This window comes from Mustela nigripes, chromosome 7 (assembly GCF_022355385.1).
Source record: "Mustela nigripes isolate SB6536 chromosome 7, MUSNIG.SB6536, whole genome shotgun sequence".
Lineage (NCBI taxonomy): Eukaryota > Metazoa > Chordata > Mammalia > Carnivora > Mustelidae > Mustela > Mustela nigripes.
Window position 1 is genome coordinate 105,172,438 of NC_081563.1, and position 15,468 is coordinate 105,187,905.

Consider the following 15,468-nt stretch of genomic DNA (forward strand, 5'->3'; position numbering starts at 1 on the left):
GTGGGATTTCAGACACATTGCCTGGTGTGTCTTAGAAGAAATCTTATGGGGAAAGAGGTGACATTTTCTGGTATAGGGGAGTTGCAGTGTACCATGGAAATCACTCCAGACAGGGATCAAGACTTATTTTTATTTATTTAACAGCAATATATAAAATGTTATATGTTGCTGGCATAATTTAAACACTTTACAAATTTAATTCCCCTACAACATCAGGAAGCTTGTATTATTATAATGCCCACTGAACAAATGAGTAAACTGAGACACAGAACAGTTAAAGATCTTCCCAAGGACACCCAGTAATAAGTGCCTGTGCAGCCCAGCTCCAGAGCAACAGTGTTCAAACATTACCCACTATTCTTTTGTACCTTCTCAGTTCTATTGTGTCCTCTCATGTCTGCTCTGCTATAGCCTCACTGTGTGGTTTTTTGAAAACCTGTTAACCTCTCTGGGCTTGTTTTTTCATTTTTAAAATAAAAATTCTTTCCAGTTGGAGGTGGATATCATTCTATACATAGGGTCCAACCAACTGCTTTCTGACTGATAGAGGCATTCTTTTATTTTTCTGCCCCCTGCTTTTTCTATTAATCCATATGCTAGGCTGTCACATTCTGTAAGCCAAGGACTGAAAAACATGAGTATCTTAGAAAGTCCAGGCTGGAGTAAATCGCTGAAATAGTCTGGTCTGTTCTTTTCACAGGTGAAAAAAGCTGAGACAGAAGAAGAACTAAAGACCGGTCTTCGAACTTCCAGGCAGCAACTGTTACCATTTGTGTACATGAATTACAGGTAGGGATTTTTTTTAAAAAAAGATTTTATTTATTTTGAGTGACAAAGAGAGAGAGAGAAAGCATGGACAAGTTGGGGAGGGGGGCATAGGGCCAGAGGGAGAAGCCTACTCCCTGTTGAACAGGGAGCCTGATGCAGGACTTGATCCCAGGACCCTGGGATCATGACCTGAGCTGAAGGCGGATGCTCAACTAACTGTTCCACCCAGGCACCCTAGGGAGATGCAAAGCCTCACATCCTGCATTTTTAACAAGCTCCTAAGTGATACTGATACTCTTGGTCCATACTTTGAATAGTGAAACTCTAGATAGAACTCAGCACTTTCAGGTCTATGTTACACTTGGAAAAAAATTATGTCTTCCCAAATCTCTAGGGATGTGACCAGTATTATCTTAGGAAACTCCATTAGGCTTGTGACCATGGCAACAAGTACAATTACAAACATTATGGAATTTGGAAGTTGGGAAATGATCATGTCACAGGTGATGAAGAACAGAAGAGACAATGGAAGCTGAAAGTTGAGGACTTATTTGGGGTTAGCAACCTTGGAAGATAGGGTTTATGTTACTTTCAAGTTATAGAAACCCAAATTACAACAACTTAGGCAAAAAGTGGAACATATTGACACATGATTAAAAAGTCTAGGGTCAGGTCTGTCTTCAAGCAAAGCTGGATCCAGGTGCTCAAATAATGTCATCAAAAATTTACCTCTTATCATCTATGTGTTGACTTCATTCTCAGACCGACTTCACAGGTTGTAGTCAACAGCAGAAAAGAGCATGCCACTTTTCCAATAGTTCCAACAAATATACCTGATTATTCTTTTCATTGGCCAGCCCCAGGTTATGTGCTTCTTCCAGAACTAGTCACTGTGGCTAGGAAAATATTGTGCTCTAATAGGGTATCCTGGGTCAAAGAAATGATAAATCCCATCCAAAATACCTGGGCTGGGAGTCAGGGAGGACCGTTGTCTCAGAGTGAGGTCAACAGGAAGGGAAATGCATGTGGAGTAAGCAAAAATAATAGATGCTCGTTCTAGAGATTAGGGCCTGTTGAGCAACTGAAGGCGTTAAGAACTTTACCAGGAGGTCAGAGGCAAGCTCAGCAAGGTGCTGGGACTTGAAAGGTTAACTCACCTACTAGCACAAATCTGCCTAAGGATGCTATTCCAGTGGTATGACTCTATTTTGATTCTTGATAAAGAAGTGGTTCTCAGGGGCTCCTGGGTGGCTTACTTGGTAAAGCATGGGACTTTTGATTTTGGCTCCAGTCATGATCTCAGCATTATAAGATCGAGCCCTGAGTTGGGCTCTGTGCTCAGTGCAGTTTGTTTGAGATTCTGTCTCCCTCTGTCTCTCTGCCCCTCTCCCCACTCATATGTACTCTCTCTGTCTCTCAATAAAATAAATAAATAAACAAACAAACAAACAAATAAATATATAAAATCTTTTTGAAAAATGTTTCTTAGATTGTGATTCAGGAATTGTAGGGTAGAGTCCAAGAATCCACATATCTAACAAACTCCCAACTGATGTTGATGTTGCCCGTTCATGCACCACATTTTGGTGTGGTACTGTGCTGAGGTATCAACTTCAATCTTTTCTAGCTATGGTGTATTCCCAAGCTGTTTGCCCTTCCCTTGAAACAGTAGGGGCTCAAAACTTCTTAGGAGGCTCTGTCCTGCTGTCAGCCATCTCTTTCAGGGACAACATGGGGAGGGAGGCAGCCTTTCTGTCCGAATCATGGGCTTTCTCATTTCCCTGCTGCAGGCCTATACAGATTTAAGGCATTGAACCAAAGAAGGTTTCTGGCTTAGGGTTCAGAGAAGGTTACTTTGTTGGCTCATGGTCAGCATTTCATTCAATAAAGAAGCCAGAGATTACTCTACTTCCTGCTGCTCACTTATCATTCTTTGGCCCTAGACCGGAGAGATTTGCCAAACCCCAGATGACTGCAATTGCATGAGTGGCCCTGCTGAGGCCAATGCAAATGAGCAGAACTGCCCAATTGACCCACAGGTTGACAAGCCATACCAAATGACTGTTTTGGCCACTGAGGTTTGCAAGACTGCATTATTATGGCATTAGATTATTAAAAACCTGTGTGAACTTGGGCAAATTTTTAGCTCTTAATCTCTTCCTGTGTAAAATGGGAATATACTTACCTAGAATTATGTGAATCTTAAATAAGGAAGGTGAAAAACTTAACACAGTATTCCAATAAGTGGCAGAGTTAGAATTATGTTTTGCCTTCTAAAGCTGGTCTTTAGAAAGCCTTATGGCGAAAGAAATGTCCTTGTAGAATAAAGAAGAAATCATGCGAGAGACAGAAGAGAGAAAGAAACCGTGATCTCTGCTTGGCATCAGGCACTTTCCAAAGTCCTTATATGACTTTATAGCATTCTATCTTTCCTAACAACGTATGTGCTAAGTTTTATTCCATTCTTATAGATGAGGAAATCTCATGACTCAGAAAACTGAGCTGACTTTTATCAGTCAGGAAACTAGTAGTGGAGGTGCTTGGCTAAAAACCCTTATGTCTTTTCCATTCTTTATTTTTATTTTTTAATTTTTTATTAACATATAATGTATTCTTAGCCCCAGGGGTACAGGTCTGTGAATCGCCAGGTTTACACACTTCACAGCATTCACCATAGCACCTACCCTCTCCGATGTCCATAACCCCACCAACCTCTCCCTACCAAGCCTTTTCCATTCTAATGAACTTGCTCTTTCCATTGTGAAAACCTGATTCAAAACTTAATCACATTACACTTTTTATTAAAATATTGTATAAATGGCTCCTACTACACAGTAAGAAAACTGATGTCATAGCTAAATCATTCAAATTTCATTTTTGCTTTTCCCATATGACTTAATAGATTTTTCGTCTTTGTTTTTAGAATCAACCTTTCTTTTTCTCTCCCTAAATCTGTCTCTGTGTCTTCATCTCTGTCTATCTTTGTGTCTCTCCATCTTTCTCCTTGCTGCCTTCAGATGTCTAGTTAAAATTCAAGTGGAAGAAAAGTGACTCAGCAAGCTGGATGTTAATCTCAATGGTTTATTTTTTCTTAAAAGGAAAAAATCATCTTAGCAGCGTATCTAGAAAGAGGGGAATGAAATTTTAAGCCTTTGTAGGAAAAACATCTTAGAAATACACAGCCTATAAGCATTTTTTTCTTCAACCAGACAGGAAAAAGAGTTCCCACCTCAGAGCAGAACTTAAATAAATGTCTATATACCATTTACACTCGCACAAACAAGTTATTCTTTCTCCCTATGTTTAAGACCTATAAGAAATCAGGGCTAGGATTGACTTTGTCAAATTTGATCCCTTGCTTCTAACTCTTGATCTGCACACATATAGCTTTTCTATTTTTATTCACAGAAACAAAAGGCTCAGAACTCATTGTTTCCATTTTGAACCATATGACCTGGATTTAGGTGATGTATTGATCACAAGAGGCTAGCTTATATTGCAGCCATAAACACCCTCATGTTCATAATGGCTTAACATAATAAATGTTTATCCTTTCACTTGCTACTTGTCCAATACAAATTAGCAGGGCCTTTATTCATCATAATCACTAATGGATTTCCACTGATGGAAACTCCAGTGTGGGCTTCCATGATTGTCAACATGGGGAGAAAGGAGGAATCAGCCAAGCAGAGGAATATAAATGCTAACACAAAAGAGACATACATCACTCCTGTTCATATTTAATCATGCAAACCAAGTCATCTGGCCTCTCTTACTTTAGGGGGTGGTGAAGTGGAATCTCCTATATTCTTAGAGAAGTAGAACTGAAATTTTTGTGAAGAGTCATAATAACTAGTCCAGATGCCTCTCTGATGATCAGGTAAGATTCTTGCCTCTCCTGGACCAATAATAGAATAGGTTCCTGGTCAATTCACTTTCCTCTTGGGTAGACGAACTTCTCTTGGGGAAAAAAAAGCTTATTATACAGCTTACAGGTTCACATGTATAAGGATTATAAATATTTCAGTGCTTTGAATATTATAATATAGAATTTTATTTTTAAAATGATATGTACTTGGAGATTATACCCTTAAAAATAGGCAAGGTTCTTTTCAGTTCATTCTTACTTCTATTGTTATCTGAAAAGGGTCTTATATTGCTTGCTCTCTGTCTGTAGATTCAGGAGATAATAGATTTGTGATTTTATTTAACCTTCAATCTATAATGATGCCTGAGCTCCAGGCAGTGAAAACTTTACTCATATTAGAAATGCAAAATTTAACTTTCCAAGGTGGACAGACCCTTCAAATATGTAAACTTTATTTTAAGAAACTGCATGTATATGTCTAAATTATAGCAAAATATAGGTCCTCTTTTGATATCTTAAAAAGAGTTTTTCATATTTTCTACCAAATAGAGTTAAGATAACTTGATCTAGAAAGCTGGACACACTATATGGAGGCAATTTCTAGAACATTTATATCCAGTAGAACTTTCTGTGATGCCAGAAAATATTCCTTTTTTTCTTTTATTCTTTTTTTAAATTAACATGCAATGCTTCAGGGGTACAAGTCTATGAATCATCAGTCTTACACAACTCACAGCACTCAACATAGCACGTACCCTCCCCAATGTCCCTAACCTAGCCACCCTATCCCCCCCCAATCCTGAACCCCCAGCAACCCTGTTTGTTTCCTGAGATTAAGAGTCTCTTACAGTTTTTCTCCCTCCCTGGTCTCATCTTGTTTCATTTTTTCCCTCTCGTTTCCCCCATGACTCCCCCACTCTGCCTCTCAAATTCCTCATATGAGAGAGATCATATGATAACTGTCTTTCTCTGATTGGCTTATTTCACAGAGTTACTCTTTAGTTCCATCCATGTCATTGCAAATGCCAAGATTCCTTTTTGTTGGCTGCATAGTATTCCATTGTATATATGGCTCACATCTTCTTTATCCATTCATCTGTTGATGGACATCTAGGTTCTTTCCATAGTTTGGACATCACTGCTATAAACATTGGGTGCTTGTGCCCCTTTGGATAACTACATTTGTATCTTTAGGGTACATATCCAGTAGTGCAATTTCTGGGCCATAGGGTAACTCTATTTCCAACTTTTTGAGAAGCCACCATGCTGTTTTCCAGAGTGGCTGCACCAGTGTGCATCCCCTCCAACAGTAGAGGAGGGTTCTCCTTTCTCTGCATCCCCACCAACACTTGTCATTTCCTGACTTGTTAATTTTAGCCATTCTGACTGGTATGACTGGTATCTCACTATGGTTTTGATATGTATTTTCCTGATGCCGGGTGATGTTGAATGAAAACCTTCTCACCTGTTGGTTGGCCATTTGGATGTCTTCTTAGCAGAAATGTCTGTTCATGTCTTCTGCCCATTTCTTGATTGGATTATTTGTTCTTTGGGTGTTGAGGTTGATAAGTTCTTTATAGATTTTGGATACTAGCCCTTTATCTGATATGTCATTTGCAAATATATTTTCCCATTCTGTCAGTTGTCTTTCGGTTGTCAGTTGTCTGTTGACTGTTTCCTTTGCTGTGCAAAAGCTTTTGATTTTGATGAAGTCCCAATAGTTCATTTTGCCCTTGCTTCCCTTGTCTTTGGCAATGTTTCTAGGAAGAAGTTGCTGTGGCTGAGGTCAAAGAGGTTGCTGCCTGTGTTCTCCTCTAGGATTCTGATGGATTCCTTTCTCACATTGAGGTTTTTCATCCATTTGGAGTCTATTTTTGTGTGCAGTGTAAGGAAATGGTCCAGTTTCATTCTTCTGCATGTGGCTGTCCAATTTTTCTAACACCATTTGTTGAAGAGACTGTCTTTTTCCATTGGACATTCTTTCCTGCTTTGTTAAAGACTAGTTGACCAGAGTTGAGGGTCCATTTCTGGTCTGTCTCTCTATTCTGTTCCATTGACCTATGTGTCTGTTTTTGTGCCAGTACCATGCTGCCTTGTTGATTACAGCTTTGTAATAGAGCTTGAAGTCTGGAATTGTGATGACACCAACTTCGGTTTTCTTTTCCAACATTCCTCTGGCTATTCGGGGTCTTTTCCGGTTCCATATAAATTTTAGGAATTTTATAAATTTGTTAAATTTTACACATTTGTTCCATTTCTTTGAAAAAAAATGATGGTATTTTGATAGGGGTTGCATTAAATGTGTAGATTGCTCTAGGTAGCATAGACATAGTCACAACATTTGTTCGTCCAATCGATGAGCATGGAATACTTTTCCATTTCTTTGTGTCTTCCTCAATTTCTTTCATGAATACTTTATAGTTTTCTGAGTACAGATTCTTTGCCTCTTTGCTTAGATTTATTCTGAAGTATCTTAGGGTTTTGGCTGCAATTGTAAATGGGAGTGATTTCTTCCAGATTGTCAAGTTTGCTGGTGTATAATTGCTCATAATATGTTCTTAAAATTGTTTGTAGTTCTTTGGTGTTGGTTGTGATCTCTCCTCTTTCATTCATGATTTTATTTATTTGGGTCCTTTTTCTTTTCTTTTTGATAAATCTGGCCAGGGGCTTATCAGTCTTTTAATTCTTTCAAAGAAACAGCTCTTTGTTTCATTGATTTGTTTTACTGTTCTTTTGGCTTCTATTTTATTGATTTCTGCTCTGATTTTTATTTTTTCTATTCTCCTGATGGGTTTAGGCTTTCTTTGCTCTTCTTTCTAGAGCTCCTTTAGGTGTAGGATGAGGTTGTATACTTGTGACCTTTCTTGTTTCTTGAGAAAAGTTTGCATTGCTATATAATTTCCTCTTAGGACTGCCTTTGCTGTGTCCCACAGATTTTGAACAGTTGTGTTTTAATTCTCATTTGTTTCCATGAATTTTTTAAAATTCTTCTTTAAATTCCTGGTTGACTCATTCATTCTTTAGTGGGACACTTTTTAGCCTCTATGTATTTGAGTTCTTTCCAACTTTCCTCTTGTGGTTGAGTTCTAGTTTCAAAGCATTGTGGTCTGAAAATATGCAGGGAATGATCCCAATTTTTGGTACCAGTTGTGACCTGATTTTTGACCCAGGATGTCACATATTCTGGAGAATGTTCCATGTGCACTAGAGAAGAATGTATATTCTGTTGTTTTGGGATGGAATTTTCTGAATGTATTTGTGGTGTCCATCTGGTCCAGTGTGTAAATTTAAAGCCTTTATTTCTTTGTTGATCTTTTGCTTAGATGATCTGTCTATTTCAGTGGGGGGGGGGGTGTTAAAGTCCCCTACTATTATTGTATTATTGTCAATGTGTTTCTTTGATTTTGTTATTAATCGACTTATATAATTGACTTCTCCCATGTTAGGGGCATTGATATTTAAAATTGTTAGATCTTTTTGTCGGATAGACCCTTTAAGTATGATATAGTGTTCTTCCTCATCTCTTATTATAGTCTTTGGCTTAAAATCAAGTTTGATTGATATAAGGCTTGCCACCCCAGCTTTCTTTTAAAGTCCATTAGCATGATAAGTTGTTTTCCACACCCTCACTTTAAATCCGGAGGTGTCTTTGGTTCTGAAATGAGTTTCTTGCAGACAGCATTTCAATGGGTCTTGGTTTTTTATCCATTCTGATATCCTGTGTCTTTTGATTGGAACAGTTAGCCCATTTACATTCAGTGTAAATATTGAAAGATAACAATTTAGTGCCATTGTATTGCCTGTAAGGTGACTGTTACTCTATATTGTCTCTGTTCCTTTCTGGTCTGTTACTTTTAGGCTCTCTCTCTCTCTGCTTAGAGGATCCCTTTCAATATTTCCTGTAGGGCTGATTTGGTGTTTACAAATTATTTTAGTTTTTGTTTGTACTGGAAGCTTTTTAATCTCTCCTTCTATTCTCAGTGACAGCTGAGCTGGATATAGTATTCTTGGCTGCATATTTTTCCTCATTTAGTGCTCTGAATATATCATGCCAGTCCTTTCTGGCCTGCCCAGTCTCTGTGGATATGTTTGCTGCCAATCTAATATTTCTACCATTGTATGTTACAGACCTCTTGTCCTGAACTGCTTTCAAAATTTTCTTTTCGTCACTGAGACTTGTAAGTTTTATTATTAGATGATGGGCTGTTGACCTATTTTTATTGATGTTGAGGGGGCTTTTCTGTGCCTCTTAGATTTTGATGCTCATTCCCTTCACCAAATTAGAGACGTTCTCTGCTACAATTTGCTCCAATATACCTTCTGTCCCCCTTTCTTTCTTCTTCTTCTGGGATCCTAATTATTCCTTTTTAAAAAAAGATTTTATTTATTTATTTGACAGAGAGAGAGATCACAAGTAGGCAGAGAGGTAGTCAGAGAGAGGGGGAAGTGGGATCCCTGCTGAGCAGAGAGCATCATGCGGGGCTTGATCCCAGGATCCTGAGACCATGTCCTGAGCTGAAGGCAGAGGCTTAACCCACTGAACCACCCAGGCACCCCTAATTATTCTAATATTGTTTCATCTTATGATGTCACTTACCTCTTGAATTCTCCCCTTCTGGTCCAGTAGTTGTTTATCTCTCTTTTTCTCAACTTCTTCATTCTCTATCATTTGGTCTTCTATATCACTAATTCTCTCTTCTGTCTCATTTATCCTAGGAGTAAGAGCCTCCATTTTTTATTACACCTCATTAATAGCTTTTTAAATTTCAACTTTTATTTTATTTTTCCAGAAAGGGATTCTCTAGTATCTTCCATGCTTTTTACAAACTCAGCTAGCACCTTGATAATCGTCATTCTGAACTCTAGTTCTGACGTCTTACTAATGTCCATATTGATTAGGTCCCCAGCCATTGGTACTACTTCTTGTTCTTTTTCTTTGAGGTGAATTTTTCTGTCTTGTCATTTTATCCAGATAAGAATAGATGAATGAGATAACAAAACACTAAAAGGGTAGCAACAACCCCAGAAAAATATACACTAACCAAATCAGAAGAGACCCAAAGCCAGGGGGAGAAGAAAAGAAAAAAACTATATGTATACAAAAAATAAGCTTAAATACAATGAAGGGATAGAATATGACTATAATAATGAAATTTTAAAAGGTTTTTTTAAAAGGTATTGATAAGATAAAATAGTTTAAAAAGGTTAAAATAAGAAAGAAGAAAAATTTTTTAAAAAGAGTAAGAAAAAAATAAAATTAGCAAAATTTAACTTTGAAAGACTTAAAAATCATGGGGGGGAAAGCCATGAATTCTGTGTGTTGCATTCCCTTAACTCTGGAGTTCCACAGTTTTCACTGATCAGTGAACTTGGTCTGGGCTGGATATTCAGGCTAATCTTCTGGGGAAGGGGCCAGTTGAAGTTATTCTCAAATGCCTTTGCCTGAGGCAGAATTGCACCGCCCTTGCCAGGGGCCAAGCTAAGCACTCAGGTTCACTTTCAGAAGCTTTTTTCCCTTGAATGCTTTCCTTAGAGCTTTGGAGAATGGGAATGAAAATGGCGGCCTCCCAATCTCTACCTAGAATAGCCAAGAGCTCAGGGCCCCATTCCTCAGTGCACCCTCTGAGAAAAGCAGTCAATCCCTCCCATCTCCCTGGCCTCCAGCCACACTCCCTACTCACCCAGCCTGTGACCAAGCCAAGCATTTCTATCTCCAGTGCACATCCCTGTTTGGAGTCTCCAAACCTAGCAGATTCATGCATCGCTCCTGTGTCACTCCTCCCAGAGGAGGAAGGAGGGGGTCTCCCTGGATCTGCCACCTGTTGGGTCCCTCCTCAAAGAACAGTGGCTTGACTGTGCCTCAGATCACAGTTTTAGGTACCCTGAGCTGAGAGTCCACTCCTCATCTCTGTCTCTGCCACGGGCTTCCTCCCTCCAATCCCTGGCAGCTCTGCCACACTCAGGCATTCTCCGTCTTTCTGTGACCCTGAGGGACCTGAGACTACATGTGTCCCCGTGAGGGCTTCACCACCCACTTAACCTCTGCAGCGATGTTCCTTAGTGGAGCAGACTTCTAAAAGCTCCAATTTTGTGCTCTGCTGCTCTCCTGCTTGTGGGGAGCCAGCCCCTCCCCCTGCAGTCTCTCTTCCCATATGTTGCCTCAGATTCACTTCTCTGCATGTCATAACTTCCAGAAAGTAGTGGCTTTTCTGTTCATAGAATTACTGCTCTTCTTCTCTTCAATCTCCTGTTAAGTTTGTAGGTGTTCATAATGGGTTGATAACTATCTAGCTGAACTCCTGGGACCCAACCATATTTAGGTTTCCTACTCCTCTGCCATCTTGCTCCTCCCCCACCAGGTCCTTTTACAACAATATGCAATGAAACTTTCTAACAGGGGAATAGAGTACAGCATTTCCAAAATGTATTTGACCATGAAAGCCTTTCTTCTAGACAGGATGGGTATTGAAAATGGGTTCTACACTGTATTAATCTTCAAGAAGTTAGTTTTTCTTTTTGAGACCATAAATTATACAAATGGATATTATAATTTATACTGTATCCCTATTAGCATATTTAAATACTTTTATATGATAAAAAAAAGAATAGGTAGGAAAACATATTTCCTCTTGTCATTCTCAAAGGGTTGGTCTCTGAGGAAAGGTAACTTAGCTTGTCCAGGAACACCTGCGGGTCACCTGTCTCCACAGCCACAGGGCTCCACTACCAGCTCTGGGAGAGGCTGTGGTCCTATCTCTCTCGTACTTCGTACTTTTTTTTTTTTTTAACTGGGAATGCCCAACAGAGCAAAATACACAGCCTGGCCACTCTCAGGTGGAGTTCTAAAGCAGTCAGTCTCCCTTCCCAGTACCCAGGTGTGGAGATCCATATGCAGAAGATGTGAGAAACAGCTCATTTGGAGTTGGAGGCAATGGGGGAGAAGAGGTGCTGGTTTCAGAGCTAGCCCCTCTGGAAACAGAGCTTGGAGTGGTTAAAAGCATTCCCAGGAGAACACCAGGGCTTCCCAGGGTCCCTGCCATGGCAGCACTTGGCACACTGGCCTCGCCAGAAAATATTCTGTAGCTACATTGTCCAGTGGGGTAACCACCAGCCACATCTGGGTGTTTGGCACTTGAAATGTGGTTAGTATGATTGACAAACTGCATCTTAAATTTTGTTTAATTTTAATTAATTTGAATTTAAATTTTAATAGCCGCATGTGGCCAGCAACTACTGTATTTTATGGTATTTTTCTAGAAGTTGGGTTTTCAACAAATGTTTATTATTATTCAATTTAAAAACCCCACTAAAATGCATTCTTAACTTGAAATAAAAGAAGCTCATGTATGCATCCCTGGTCTGTATGCTGAAAACGTGAGAATCCCACAGGAATGTTTTCTAATTGTGGGGTATGGGCATCTTGGGATTCTGGCAACCCATAGAATCACTTCTTTGGGAGTGGACTCTGGGTTAGGCCATGCTGAGTGACAGTGTTGGACCATAGGACAGGTGGTGGGAAAGTTAGTTATTTTCCTAGAGCAGAACTATTATGTCAGTCATTGTGGTGGCCCTGATACCTTCTCTTGGTAAAGCCATGGGTTCAGGGAGGAGGCCTTGCCAGCTTGTGCTGAAAAAGATCTGAGCTTCACAAATACACAATCATCTCATTATTTACTTCCACTATTATTCTTTCTTAATACTGGTGATGCTCAAAGTTGATAGCTTTACCTCTTAAAACCCCATTTTAGAAAATCTTCCCCACCTTCCTGTGCAATGACAATTTCTTTTTCCTCAAACTTTTCTGAAGTATTTAGCAAACATAATTCAGTACCCTCCATACAGACACAAATATCAAACCTTATAGATCACCCTTACTCAATACAGATATTTGGGAGTGAGCACTGACTATCAACTTCAGGACAAAGAAATTGGGTTTATCTTCTTTTTTCTGATTTGGCCAGGATCTCCAATCCTTAATAGGTGCCATCCACTGTGCTGAGCCCTGAGGGTATAGAAAGGAAGTACACAAGGTTCCTCTTTCCAAAAGTCCCAGCAACTAGTGAGACATAGATATATAAACAGTTAATTCATGATAAAACATAGTAGTAGTATAAGGTACTTCAGAACACAGGATATGCAGTGACACATGGGAATATTCAAAGTGAGATTAATATTTCCCTTAATTACATGGAACTCAGAGAAAGAAATATTTCCAAAAATGTTTATGGCAGAGACTGGCTCTATACTCTCCAATCCTGTTGCTTCTTTCTGGGTCTCACAGGCTACATTACCCAGGCTCACTTTTATTTTATCTGAGGCCATGTGACAAGACTCTTGCTAATTCATCTGCCCAAATTGATATGTCTCCTATAAAAACTCATGTTTTATCCTTCATGTTCTCTCTTACAGAAACCATGGAAGCCAAATACAGAGAATGGTAACACCATGAAATGAATGGAGCTGGGGCCTTGAAACACTGCTTGGGGGAGACACCGGGAAAGCCACATAAATCCAGTTGGACCATTATGTGAGAAATAAGCTTTTATGGTGTTAAGCCACTATAATTTGGGAACTGTTTATTATAGCATCAATTACCCTTACCAATACATTGTCTAATTGGCTTTAACTTAGATATCAAATATAATCACAGGATTTTAGAACTTAGAAAGCTCTCAGTCTATTTAATCTCTTCATTTCACAGAAGAAGAAAGGAAGAGACTTGAATTCAGCCATTTTGGGGCTATAACAAGACTAGAATCCACTCTTCCAATTCTCAGGGAAAGGCTGGCTCTATCAGGTCAAAGTTGCCTCTATTAGTCTATATGTACTTTTCAGTACTCTTGTATGATTACCAGTGAAACAGAAACACACAGGTTGAAGTTTATGGAAAATAAAACTTGTGTCTATGAGGAAAGGAACAACGAGATTTAGCTAAAAGTGATTTATTTTGATATTAGCATATTTAGGTTTTTTTTCAAATACTGAATTTAAAACACAGTTGGATATATTTATCAGGACAATTTTAGGTTTATTATCAGAACTGTGCCTTATTATGTTTGTTTTGTTTCGATATGCCTGGTATTTAAGTTTATGCATTGTGAGGAGGCCAGAGGCTGAAATTCGTAGAGTATAACATATGGGTTCATCAATTTCTGAGAAAAATAGTCTGTAACCTTGCCGACCTTCAATGTCATGAGATAGAATTCTGAGTTTTCTAGTCCATGGACTAAATCTATGGCACTTATACTTTCCAGGATAGAGTGGGATCAAAAAAAAAAAAAAAAAAAAAACCCCAAAACATATCACACAGGATAATTGAATGCTGCAACAGTTGCTATTGCTTGCATGATCAATTTCCATTCTCCCCTTCTATCATGGATACCAAATCTTGATGCATTTGTGTGGCGAGAAACCTAGCCCAGGTGATGAATGGTGATGGATGCAGATCAGATGTGGCAGTCTTGGTCTCCTTACCAAGTGACTTGTCTAAAAGTAGGAGTAGAACTAATTATGGCCAATGAAATATAACTAAAAATCTGCTGGACATTTTTGGGAAATATTTTGTTCTCTGCTAAGAAAGAGGTACTGAGGAAAACCCTTTATTGTCTGTCCCTTCCTTCCTACATCTGGATTTATTTTCTTGAGGATGTGACTCTAGGAACTGCAGCCACAGTCCAAGGGTGGGAAACAACTAATTATGAGTTGGAGCGTTTTTTTTTTTTTTCCTGTATCCCTTTACAACACTCCCTCTTGACCAGTGCACACTTGCTTCGTTTTCAAGTCACTGGAATTGAGGGATTAAGGTTTAGGCCCTGTATATGCTCCTAATAGGTTAATTTGGTTCCAGTACCCCACTCTTTCCCTAATAAATTAGCCTAGCTACCACATTCCCATCTCTTTTGTCTGCACTGAAAAAATGGTTATACAGATAATATTTTCCCTCAAGTTTCCTATTTTTAAAATTGGGATAATAAAAATCTATCTGATATTGATATTGAAGGGATTGTATTAAATTCATTTCTTCAACTAGTATTTACTGAGTGCCTGTTGTGGGACAGAAATTATGGTAAGCACTGATGATATTAAATTAACAAAGTAAAGACAATCTCCAGCTCTCATGGGACTTCTGATCTGGTTGTGAAAAAAGGAAAAGGGAGGAAGGAAGAAAGGAAGCAAGAATAAGAAATTGAAATAATTTCATTGAGCTGGACCAGATGGGCTGATGGAAGAAAACAAGTGTATCAGGAATACCACTTGAAAGTGTCCACAGAATACAACACAGAGGTGATGAGCATTAACCTGAGGAAGATGTGATGGAGCCCACCAGGTCAAGAACAAAAAGCAAGCGAAGAGGTTTAGAGCCAACAGAACAGCAAGAATGGAAGCCTCGAGATGGGAGGAGTTTGATTGTTCTGGGAGAAGCAAGAAGGCCAATATAGCTGGAATGTGATGAGTTAAAGAGAGAGTGGCAGGACAATGGCAGGGACTTAGTTATGTAGGAGGACTTCATAGGCTGTGACAAGAAATTTAGATTTGATTCTAAATCCCAATGGGAAGTCTTTGAAGAGTTTTAAGTAGTGACATGATCTTGTAGGATTTTTAAAGTCAAAACTGGCTTTGGTGTGAAAAGGGGTTAGAGAGGTTTAGCAGTAGGAAGTAGGGAGGGGAGATCAGATAGAGGTTACGGTGGTGTTATAGGCAAAAGATGGCAGAGGCTTAGACTGGGAGTAGTGATGTTAGAGGTGCTGGGAAGAAGTGTAGATTTAAGACAAATTTAGAAAATAGAGTCAACAGGATTTGCTGATGGATTGTGTTTGAGATGTAATAGCAAA

General features: G+C 39.0%; 1 long non-coding RNA gene across 1 annotated transcript in view; it reads left to right on the forward strand.

The window, feature by feature from the left end:
• Nucleotides 1–700: 700 nt before the first annotated feature.
• LOC132022670 (uncharacterized) overlaps nt 701–15,468 on the forward strand; it is an 84,783-nt gene continuing 70,015 nt past the window's right edge. The window contains exons 1-2 of the long non-coding RNA XR_009405666.1: nt 701–789; nt 13,046–13,163. This is a non-coding gene — a long non-coding RNA (uncharacterized LOC132022670). The remainder of the gene's footprint in view (nt 790–13,045; nt 13,164–15,468) is intronic.